This window comes from Rhinolophus hipposideros (genome assembly GCF_964194185.1).
Source record: "Rhinolophus hipposideros genome assembly, chromosome: 3".
NCBI classification, from domain to species: Eukaryota; Metazoa; Chordata; class Mammalia; order Chiroptera; family Rhinolophidae; genus Rhinolophus; species Rhinolophus hipposideros.
Window position 1 is genome coordinate 106,175,870 of NC_138049.1, and position 12,221 is coordinate 106,188,090.

Consider the following 12,221-nt stretch of genomic DNA (forward strand, 5'->3'; position numbering starts at 1 on the left):
TTAAAGACAAATTTATAGGTAAATATGTTACCTCTGCCTTAAAATATTTTTGACATAACTCTATTTTGATTTAATGTAATTACAAATGTTTTATGTAATAATGTCTGAATGTTAACTGTCCTTTTTTCCTTCTGTTTTTTCTTTTTTGGAGGGGGGCAGGGGCTGTTTTGGCCTTCCTTTCTAGTCAATCGAACTCTTTGTTAGTCTTGTATGCTTGTATAGGCACTATATATAAATATATAGGCTTTCCCTAGGAAAGTATCATGACTGTGCTTTTTATCAAATTCTTTTACTATGTATTAAGAAACACATTTTTCTTTAGCTTCCCAAACTGGGGATTAATTTACTTTCTCAGTTAGGAAAACTATAGGGAAGGAGAGTGATGGCTTAAGGAAGGTGCCTCAGTCATTAAAACAATCACTGTGGTTAATGGATGAGTAATTGGATTGGTCCATCAAGGATCCAGTTCTCTTAACTCCAGATGCATAGATAGCTGGCTGTAGTCATGTAAATCATGGCAACTCAGAATAGATGTAAAGATTGGATGGACTCAGTTTCAAAAAGAGGACTGGAGGAAACAAGGAGACTAAATTTGTTAACCCCTCTGCAGGAATTTTTCCTTACTTGTCAATAGACTGTAAGTTCCATTAGGGTAATAATATTTTTCTTTTTTATGTATCTTCACAACATAGAAAAGTGACATAAGTTAGTTGATCAATAAACACTTGTAGAAAGCGTGAATAGATTTATAAAATAAAATATGTGTTGTATCTTTATTTGTAGAATGTACTGTACTGGGATCTAGAGATAAAAAGCTTAATAAGACATAATTCCGGGCCTAAGATATTTTTTTATTCTAATGAATTTGTTTTTTGAATGTCCTCTTATACCTTCATAAAGTCTACTCAAAATGGGATTGCCAGAGTAGTTTAGCAATAAAATATTAATTGATGGAGTCAGGTGGTAAATTGAAGGCCATTACTTTGCCGGAAACCATAGGCTACTTGGAGACTCTTCCCCGTTTGTTGATTTACCCATAGGTAGAGATGAGGATATGATGGAAAATATCATCCCTGACATTTCTTCAACTTTGATTCCAACAGAGCATTAACCTTCACATTTTCTTTCATTGTCTACCTCCAGCCTAAACTACCGAATCTCTAAGCTTAGAAGGACAAAAACCCATTAAGAAATGTGGAGAAATGACACGTGGAAGAATCCTGTTATAGAACAAAATACGAATTTAGTTCCTGAAGGAGAGATACTAAAAACTCATTTGAGAACCTCATGCTGAATGTCCTGAGTATATAACAAAAGAAAAATATACAAAATTGAACCCATTATCCTTCCTAGTCTATATCATTGTTCCAATCCCGTATGTTCCTGCTTTGTTGTTATCCCTATATATAGAGTTGTCATGTCCAGAAATCCCTTCTCATCCACCATAGAATTGATTAAACCAGTTAATATTTTTCCACTGTTCGTTTACCTCTCTCCTGCCTTTATTATTTCTTGCTTGTTATATAAGCCCCCTGGCCCCCACTGTCAGTGAAGTTAATATTCTGGGCTCTAGGTTTATTCTTCCTGGGTTCAAATACTAGTTTTGCCACTTAGTGTGCCAGGGAAATTTCACTAAAGAGATACATCTTCCAAGAGAGATTCCTAAAGGAACTTGTGGTTTAAAGATCTGTTGATACAGTAGAAAAATCTAAGTAGAACTCTTCTATCACCAGGAAGAGAGGCTCATTTAACAGGAGAAGCTCATATTTTATATCCTTGAAGACATAAGCATGATAATAACAGCTAAGAAGTCTGATTGCATTAAAAGCAAAGGAAACCCTCAATGGGGAAAAAACATGGTCAGAAAGAAAAGAAAAAAAAGGACAGTGTTATCAATGACTCTTTCTCCATGAAGGATGCAGATATTTCTTCATTCCTATTTGACCAGCTTTTTTTTCACTGAAAACAAAAACTGCAACATCAATTCCTTTGTCAATTTTGTTACAGAGGACAAAATTCTGGGTTTGCTGGCCAATTAAAACTTTTTTTTTAAGACCTCTTGTTTCCCAAAAGGTTTGGTCTCCTGCCCAAATGATTTACTGTCATATATTAGACATCCCCACTACTTGGCAAATTCCAGGTTTAAGTAGATGGACACTAGCTATTAACTTTCAAAAGGCTTCAATGAATTTCTGTGTACTTTCAACAATAGTAACACGTATTGAGAATTCACTCAACTGTTGACTGTTCCCTTCAAACACCACCCCTCCTCCATATCTGATAACACAAACAGTAAGAGAGATTTTCTCTTTAAATGTAGTTTTAAAACTATTTATTTCAACACACAGTGAGCACCAGAACAGAAGAGAGGCCATGCATTTGTTTGGAGTTTTCTTGTGATAAATTGTCGGTGCTCCTAAAAATACTGTATTTCCCCAAAGATAACACTAGAGGAAATCCCCCCAAATCTTTTCCAGTTGTCCCATTTCTTTTCTGCCTTTTCCTCTTTGAAAGGGACTGAAATGATACCCAGTGAAAATGACCTGTTCTGCACACAAGAACAGCTTTCTTGGAGAACATGCCTATAAAAAGCTTCAGTGGAGGCAGCAGAGATACCTAGGGGCTGATACTCCTTTTGGAGGTAATAGAGAGTTAGCTCCTTGGGGGAAACCCATATCACAACTCCTTAAGTGAGTTACAGAGGTCTTTGAGAATAATCAGGAAAATTTTCAGTGTGATCTGAAGCTAAGAAGATGGTCACAGATGTTCCAGCACCCTGAAGGCTAAAATAAGAATGCAGGGTTCAACAGAAGGTGATTCTAGAAAAGGAATAGATGTGAGACCCATCAACTATGTTGTAAAAGGACACATGCCCAGCCTCCAAGTCCAGGAAAATGCCTTTAATATGGGGGCACTGACTCAGAGACTTTGGCTGGGAAGTGAGAGCCCTAATTTCTTCTTCCTTGTACGCCACCACCAAGAAATTCTTCTCTAGACTGTCTTCAAACCACCCGTCTCTCTTCACTGTATCTGAGCACATACCCAGAGCCCATCTAGTTCCAGGTCCAATTTCTGTCCCCACATTTACCTCTACATCCCAGTAATGTCTCCCCAGGGTAAAGCAATCCTGGCCCAGAACTCTGACGGTGCTTTCACATGCCTCTTGCCCTTGGTGTGTGAAGGCATTATCATCCTGGGGAACATCTTCTATTGAAGAAACATGTTTTCCGGCACAAAAGATCAATGACACCAAAAGCTGGTTTTTTGAAAAGATAAACAAAATTGACCAACTTTTAACCAGCGTCATCAAGAAAAAAAGAGAGAAGACTCAAATAATATTAGAAATAAAAGAGGTGAAGTGACAACCAACACCACAGAAATACAAAAAAAATTAAGAAAATACTCTGAGTAGCTATATGCTAAGAAGTTAAGCAAGAAATGGATAAATTCCTAGAAGCATACAATCTTCCATGGCTGAATCAAGAAGAAACAGAAAGTCTGAACAGATTGATTACTGCCAACAAAATTGAATCATTAATCAACAAGCTTCAAACAAACAAAAGTCCTGGACCAGATGGCTTCACAGGTGAATTTTACCAAACATTCAAAAAAGACTTAACACGTATTCTCCTCAGACTATTCCAAAAATTCTAGGAAAAGGGAAGGTTCCCAAGCACATTTTACGAGGCCACCATTACCCTGATTCCAAAACCAGACAAAGACATTACAAAAAAAAAAAAAATCCTCAACAAAATATTTGCAAACCAAATTCAGCAATACATTAAAAAGATTATACATCACAGTCAAGTGGAATTTATTCCTGGCATGCGAGGTTGATTTAATATCCACAAATCAATTAATGTAATACATCACATTAACAAAATGAAAAGTAAAAATTATATGGTCATATAAATAGATGCAGAAAAAAGACATTTGACTAAATCCAGCATCCATTTATGATAAAAACTCTTAGCAAAGTGGGAATAGAGGGAACAAATCTCACCACAAAAAAAGCCATGTATGACAAACCCACAGCTAACATCATACTCAATGGGGAAAAGCTAAAACCATTCCCCTTAAGATCAGGAACAAGGCAAGGTTGCCCACTTTCACTACTTTTATTCGACATAGTGCTAGAAGTCCTAGCCATAGCAATGAGACAAGAAAAAGAAGTAAAAGGCATCCAAATTGAAAAGGAGGAAGTAAAATTTTCATTATTTGCAGATGACATGATACTATACATAGAGAACCCCAAAGAGTCCACCAAAAAAACTATTAGGACTGATAAATAAATTTAGTAAAGTAGCAGACTATGTAATTAATATTCAGAAATCAGTTGCATTTTTATACACCAATAATGAACTATCAGAAAGATAAATTAAGAAAACAATCCCATTTACAACTGCCTCAAAAAAATAAATAAATAAAATCCTTAGGAATAAATGTAACCAAAGAAGTGAGACCTGTACTCAGAAAATTATGACATTGAAGACAGAAATTTAAAAAGACACAAATAAATGGAAACATATACCATGCTTATGGATAGGAAGAATTAATATAGTTAAAATGGCCATACTACCCAAAGCAATATCTACATTTAATGCAATCCCTATCAAAATATCAATGGCATTTTTCACAGAACTAGAACTAATAATCCTAAAATCTATATGGAACAATAAAAGACCCCAAATAGCTATGACAATCCTGAGAAATAAGAACAAAACTGGAGGTATCACACTACCTAATATCAAATTACACTGCAAGTAGTAATAAAAGTAATAAAAGAAAACATGGTACTGGCATAAAAACAGACACATAGATCAATGGAACAGAATAGAGAGTCCAGAAATAAATCCATGTCTATATGGGCATTTAATCTGTGACAAAGGCAGCAAGAATTGACATTGGGGTAAAGACAGTCTATTTAATAAATGGTGCTGGGAAAACTGGACAGATACGTGCAAAAAAGAAAAAGAAAGAAAAGAAAAAAAACAAAAGAAAAGAAACTGGACCACCTTCTTATGCCATATACAAGAATAAACTCAAAATGTATTAAAGACTTAAATGTAAGACCCAAAACCAGAAAATTCCTAGAAGAAAACATAAGAAGTAAACTCTCTGACATTACCCTTAGTAATGTTTTTACTGATATATCTCCTTGGGCAAGGGAAACAAATGAAAAAATAAACAAATGGGACTACATAAACTAAAAAGTTTTTCATAGCAAAGGGCCCCATCAACAAAACAAAAAGACACCCTACTGAATGGGAGAAGACATTTGCCAATGATACATTTGGTAAGGGGTTAACATCCAAAATTCATTTTTAAAAAACAAACAGTCTCACACAACTCAACACCAATTAAAAAATGGGCAGAAGACATGAATAGACATTTCTCCAAAGAGGACATACAGATGGCCAATAGACATATGAGAAGCTGCTCAATGTCACTAATCACCAGAGAAATGCAAGTAAAAACCACAATGAGATACCACCTCGCTCTTGTCAGAATGGCTATCATCAATAAATCAGCAAGTGACAAGTGCTGACAAGGATATGGAGAAAAGGAAACCCACAAGAACTGTTGGTGGGATTGTAGATTGGTGCAGCCACTATGGAAAACAGTATGGAGATTGCTCGAAAAATTAAAAATAGAACTACCTTATAACCCAGCAATTCCTGGGTACTTAACCAAAGAAATCTAAAACATTAATTCAAAAAAATATATGCACCCCTATGTTTATTGCAACGCTATTCACAGTAGCCAAGATATGGAAACAACTGAAATGCCCATCAATAGACAATTAGATAAAGAAACTATGGTACATTTATTCAATGGAGTATTTATCAGCCATAGAAAAAGAATGAAATCGTATCATTTGTGACAACATGGATGGACCTAGAGGATATTATGCTAAGTGAAATAAGTCAGACTGAGAAAGACAAATATCTTATGATCTTACTTATATGTGGAATCTAAAGAACAGAATAACTAAACAAACAAAACAGAAATAGACTCATGATACACAGGAAAAACTGATGGTTGCTAGATGGGTGGGGGATGGGAAGAAGGTGAAAGGATTACAAAATACAAATTGGTAGTCACGAAAAAGTCATGGAGATGTAAAATACAATATGGGGAATATAGCAAATAATGTTGTAAAGATTATGTAGGGTGTCAGATGGGTACTGGATTTATTGGGGGGATCAATTTATAGATGTAAATGTCTAACCACTGTTGCTGTACACCTGAAACTAATATAAAATAATAATGAATGTCAAATACACACACACATACACACACACACACACACACATCATGGGATATGAAGTACAGCATAGGGAATAGAGTCAATGGTATTGTAACAGGTGTATATGAGGTCAGTGGGGTAGCAGACTTGGTGGGTTATCACTTTGTGAGGGGTGTAAATGTCTTATTATGTTGTTTTGTACACCTAAAACTAACAATAAAAATAATAAAATTTAAAAAATAAAAACATTTTGCTAGCATCACATAAAAGAACACTCATAAAATAAACATAATTTCTCTTAAAAAATTTACTTTATGGACAAAAAAACTAGGCAAGAACACAGAAATCTTGCATTGGGGAGTTCTCTGTCTTTATCAGTTATCTACTGTAAAAGTAATTCTCTGTAACAAACCACCTTAAAACTCCCCCCAAAAGTTAGGACGTGATCACCATTGAGTCAGGAGAGTGGTTACTTAATGTGGAAAGAGGGAGAGCACTGGGAGGGGGCACATGGAGAGTCGGAAGGAAGTCTCTTCAACATATACAGAATTTGAAAATTGGTATCTTTCCTCTTCGTTTTTTGGCCCTCCCCCTAAATCCTTTTTTTCTCTTTTCTTTTCCATAGTCAACTCTAGTTATTAGTTTTTGTATGTTCCAGAATTTTCATGTTCTTATTTTAAGGGTGAAAACTATTTATATCCAACAAAATTATACAAGGAAAATGAATAAAATTTCTATAAAACAAAGTCCTCTCCCCCCTAAAAAGTCCATTATATGGCTTTAATATGTTTTATCTCATATATATAAAGTATCATTCATGTGTTTTTCAGGAGCAATGAACAAAATCAGACAGTGAGAAAAACGTCTTGAGAGAGGAAGAAAAAAGAGGCTGTATCTCCTAACTAGATTCAGTACACTCACCATGACACTATGAAATTGGAAAAGATCATTAAATGGTAATCACAACTACTCATTTTTAACTTCGTTGAGAATAGATGGATGTAGGCATAGATAAAAGGAGGAGAGAAAAATGGGAAAACAATTGGATAGGAGCATTTTTTATTCACCCTTCATGCATTCGAAAGTCTTTACTGAAAAAGATAATTTTTTAGAGACTGTATTAAACCAGGCACTGTAAAATTCACTGAAGTGCCAAGAACACTAGAGAAAATTGTAATAAACAAATAATTACCCAATATGGTCAACATATAATTCTTTTAGCAAATAAAAATATTTGCTCTGTGACATCGCTACGTGTTTGGTGCCCTTCATATCAATCTGTCCCCCAAACATCACTGTGCCTGAAAGGAAAGCAAAGACTTGAATTCTTGAAATTCAAGTCCTCACTGGATGCTGTAGAAGTCCCAAAAGTCAATGGAGTTAGCCAGATGTGAAAAACAGATACAGTAAGGACGTAAAATATTGGTTCATCTATTCTAAAGTTTATTGGGGGGGGAGGAAGAGGGGTTGTAAGTAGAGCCATAAACCAAGAAAGATATTAACATTTTAAATAAATTGATTAATTTAAAAACTTATATTAAGTCATGTTCTATACACACACTGTGAAAATAGAGCAGGGAAGGGAGCAGACACAAATCCATACCTTTACGAGTTTACATTCTCATGGAGGGGAGACAGTTACATTTAAATAAGTTAAATATGGAGAGTGTTAAATGGTGATAAATACTAAGGAGAAAACAGAGTAGCAATGCTGTATAAGGGTAGCAACATTAGACAGTTTGTCCAGGAAAGTCTTACTGGAAAGGTGAATAAAAGCCTGTGAGGGTGAAGGAAGTCTTGTGAAAATCTGGAGGAAGAGTATGCAAGACAGGAAAGAGTAAGCACAGAGCAAAAGCTGCTTGGAGTGTGCAGGGAACCACGGTTTCCATTTGGTGAGAGCAGTTAATGAAGTGGGTGTGAGATAAGGTCAGTGATGGAGTCTGGGGAAGGCACTGAAGAGCCTCGTGGGCCAGTGGAAGGACCTGAGACACACAAAGAGATCCGATGGGAGAGTTTGGGTCCCACATAGCAGGCGGGGTTCAGAATGTTGCCGAATCTGAGGACAGAGGCTGGTACTGAGCTCGGACTGCAGAAGAACAGCCTTGGGGCGAGGAGGCTGGAATCAGTGGATAAAGTTTTGTTAAAAAAAAAAAAAAAAGAGGAACCTGCTTTATAATAATCCTGGCTTGGTTTTATTGGTTTCTAAAAACTATCAGGTGAACATAAAATTTCTCCCTTTTTTAGCAACAGACAGTCTCACTGGGGTTGATTGAAGAGAAAAATAAAAAACAAATCTAGTCTTCCATTTATCAATGATCTTTCTGTGTCCATGTAATTATTTGTGCATATACTCAAGTGAGCAAATTAACAACTGCAACTAAAATGTTGTTTTATGATCCTATAAGGTCCAGAGTCCAGAGTCTCCTTCCCTGCTTCTGGCTTAATTCCAGACTCCACTTAGCTATGGAGCTCAGGAGCGAGAAACCTGGTTCAAGCGACTGAAGCTTCTCTCTGACCCAGGGATATTGCTCCAGCGCTTTAGTCTCTTCCCCTTGTGCTTGTAGAGGGAAAACAAAGACATTTCAGAATCCTGCCAACTCAGCTAAACACAGAGTTGGGACTTTCCTTTGGGCTACGAGTGAGAGGCCTGAAACAGATTCCTGCCTGCCATGGCGATGGCGACTCAGCCAATGTATCAATATGGAAAATTAGAAGAATAATAGTCATGAAGGTGAGTTGTAATTTTGTTACTGCTGTTATTGTGTGTGTGTGTGTGTGTGTGTATAGTGCCTCTAAGAAAAGTATTTGAGCCACAACTTATATTAAGTATTTGACCCACAGACCCTAGGATATAAAGCCTAAAAGTTGGATCTGTTACTTTTTTGGTTCTGGTTAACTTAATTCTCAATTCTTTTCTTTCCCTAATTAGCTACCCCAAAGGAGTTCTCAGTTCACTAACATCTCTCTCTTTAAATATTCCTTTCTCTTCCACCTCCTTTTCCTTCCTCACTTATACCAGTGCTCTCTAATTTGGGAATACCATCTCTCTCCCTATATTTCTCCTCTTTCTACTTGTAATGATTCTGAATAATATCCTATCTTATCCTCTCTGCATATTCTAAATTTTGTTCTTCTCCCTACTTTCACCTTACAATTCAAACTCCTGAAGTGATCTCCCTTCAATCCACCCTTTCCTATGTCATTAGAATTTCAAATATATGTCATTTATTTCAAAAATATAACCAGAAATTAGCAATAGTTGTGATATATATTAATACAATCTAAAAGTTAAAAAATAATAATAATAACCTTATAAGATTGAAAACTAACACTCTGATACTGGCAGCCCTGTGTAATAATGAAATAAAAGCTTCTTTTAAACATACATTGCTGTGGAATTCTAAGAGGCTATTAATATTCGTGGTGAATACATTTTAATGTGCACTAACTGGGGGTTTTAAGGGTAGAGTAGAGATCCAACTTGTAGTGGCCATGGTTTTGATTCATAGTAAGTCCTAAAAAAAATTGATGTTTAATGTGACGGTGGGTAAATAATTAACCTGTTTGAAAGAAATAAACAGCGAGGTTGTAGGGATAGTGGGAATAACCTGGGGTTCTGTCTTTATTGGGGTTGAAGGTAGGATGCCTAGGCTTTCATGGATTCAGTCTTTATTGGTATATTTAAAACAATAGAGCAAGAATTAAAACATGGGAAGGGAAAAGCAGAGTCACTCAAGCAGTCAGTTATCTGGGTGACCCAGGGCTTTCTAGAAGGGGAGCTTTCTGGGTGGAGCAGCCTGGCTCTTTATCTGGTTGAGAAGCTGGCAATATGTGGGTTTGAGGTGGACGCATTTGAGTAGATGCCATGCCAATCGAAAGCTTAATGTCAGACACTTATAATCCAAAAAGTAAATCGTCCGATACTGCAGGCACTGCTGCTGCATGGTCTATAAGGCGCCTGCCGCATCGGCAGGCTGCATACATTTAAAGGTGGAATTGGCAAAAAGTCAAACATTTACCAGTATCTGCATTGTATTTTTACCAACAAAGACACACTAATGATACATGGGGAATCAGTTGTGGTGAATTTGTTAACTCTTCAGTGTGGAACAGAGCAGCTTTGCCAGCTCAGACTGAACAAATGTTTATTACATGCTCCAATTCCAAAGAAACCTAGGCCGTGACTCCCCGAGGTTTTTTTCCTTTGTGCGGTGATGGTAGTAGTGGTCATGGTGTGTCTTTGTGTCTTTGCGTGTATAATCTCCAAATAAAATTAGAGTCAGTATACAAAAATATCGAAAAACGTCAAGAGTTAAGACTTTCTGACTCTCGGCTGATCGCATATTATTCTCATTTTCAACACTCACTACTTTGCTTCCTCTAAAGAGACCAAACCAGGAGACAATCTCTTTCAGTACCTCCTGCTACCTTCCTTTCCTTTACCTTGTTCTCTTCCATTTGCAAATGGTATTCACTTTCTTCTTCTCCCATTTGCAACAGGATTTGTCTACCTAGCTCACATTGGTTCTTTCTGCATACCTAAGTCCCATATTATCTCAGTTTACAAAATTATCCAGGACCCTTTATCTATCACTGTCACTCTTGCAGAGTCTATTTTCTGTGAAGTGAGGACATCTTGGGTCCGTTTTATTCCTTCATCCTATACGGCAACCCACAGCCTACAGGCAAATGATTCGTTCACCTTCCTCTCTAAATCTTTAATAAGCAATTTCATTTAAAAATGACTGGATTATTTAATTTCCACATACTTGTGTGTTTTTTCCCAGTTTTTTTTCCTGTAGTTGATTTCTAGTTTCATGCCACTATGGTGAAAAATATGCTTGATATAACTGCAGTCTTCTAGAATTTATTGAGACTTGCTTGTGGACTAGCATGTGATCTATCCTGGAAGATGTCCCATGTGCACTTGAGAAAAATGTATAACCTGCAGTTTTTGGGTGAAATACTGTATAAATGTCTATGAAGTCAAACTGGTCTAATGTAGTATTTAAGGCCATTATTTTATTATTAATTTTCTGTCTGGATGATCTATCCGTTGAAGTAAGTTCAGTATTAAAGTCTCCAACTCTCATAGTATTACTGTTCATTTCTGCCAAAGCAGTATTTGCATTGCTAAAGAGGGCCATAAATAAAACTTCACAACATTTATCCACTCTATAGCTACCAAATTTAATCTTCTTTACATGTTTACATGAAATATCTGACTCTGTATTAAAACATTTTTCCTTTTAATATTTGCACCATTAGGGGGCATTCTAGATTCTCTTCGTTCTTAAGCTAGTATAGATAGAAAACAAAAAAATGGATGTTTGTGAAATGAGAATTTGGAAACAAGCTCATTCCCTTCTATGTATAAAATTCATCTGTGTTTCAACCAAAACCACACGGTTCTAGAGACATGCATGTGAGTCCATGTGGTACGGCAAAAGTATGTCTCACTAGAAGCCTCACCAGTTGATTGCGTCTTCAGGTTCCAACTTGAACAGCACCTCAGAGGAGATAAGCTGTTTCATTCAGGTTGGATCCCTCCAGTTTTGTTCCCAGATCAGCGGTCAGCAAACATTACATGTAAAGGACCAGATGGTAAATATTTCAGGCTTTGCAGAGGCAAAATAAAAAATATTAACTCGGTACTTATATAAACAGAAAAAACAAATTTCCACAAAAATTTTATTAATGAACATCAAAATGTAATAATAATTATTGAGTACAATTTTCGCAATGCAGACTTAATAATGAGAAGAAATGGAATTTGGGGAGGAAATAAGTTCTTGCTTAATTATGGTTTAAAGTTAGCGTTCCTTATCATTAGAAACAATTGTAGGTGTTTATCTGTTAATAATGTTCTGTAATAAGATTTATGTATTTTGTCTTTGAAAATATCTTTCACACAAATAGCACTGCTAAATACTGACTCAGTCCATGAGCATATGGCAGTAATTGAGCTTGA